Source organism: Cariama cristata, unplaced genomic scaffold, assembly GCF_000690535.1.
Source record: "Cariama cristata isolate BGI_N322 unplaced genomic scaffold, ASM69053v1 scaffold30611, whole genome shotgun sequence".
NCBI classification, from domain to species: Eukaryota; Metazoa; Chordata; class Aves; order Cariamiformes; family Cariamidae; genus Cariama; species Cariama cristata.
The window spans coordinates 1-290 of NW_009601466.1; positions in this window are offsets into that span (position 1 = coordinate 1).

A 290-nucleotide genomic window follows, 5' to 3' on the forward strand; every position below is an offset into this window, starting at 1 on the left:
CCCCCCCCGGGCGGGCAACAACCGGGATTAAGCGCAGGGAGAGAACTAATTAATCCCCGGGACAGGGCTAATCCCCCGGGCGGGTTAATCCGCAGCAGCCTCCCCCGGGCTGTAGGGCACCAAAGACAGCTTGACCCCAGGGAGCTGATGTTGGGGGGGCTTTGCAGAGTGCTGGGCTCAGCACCACCCCAGGCACACGCTCAGGGACCAGGATGGAGACCCCGGGTGCAGCCAGGGACCCCAGGGCCATGCCCCGGGCTGGGAGGGGGGGACGGTGTCCAGGGGCAGGG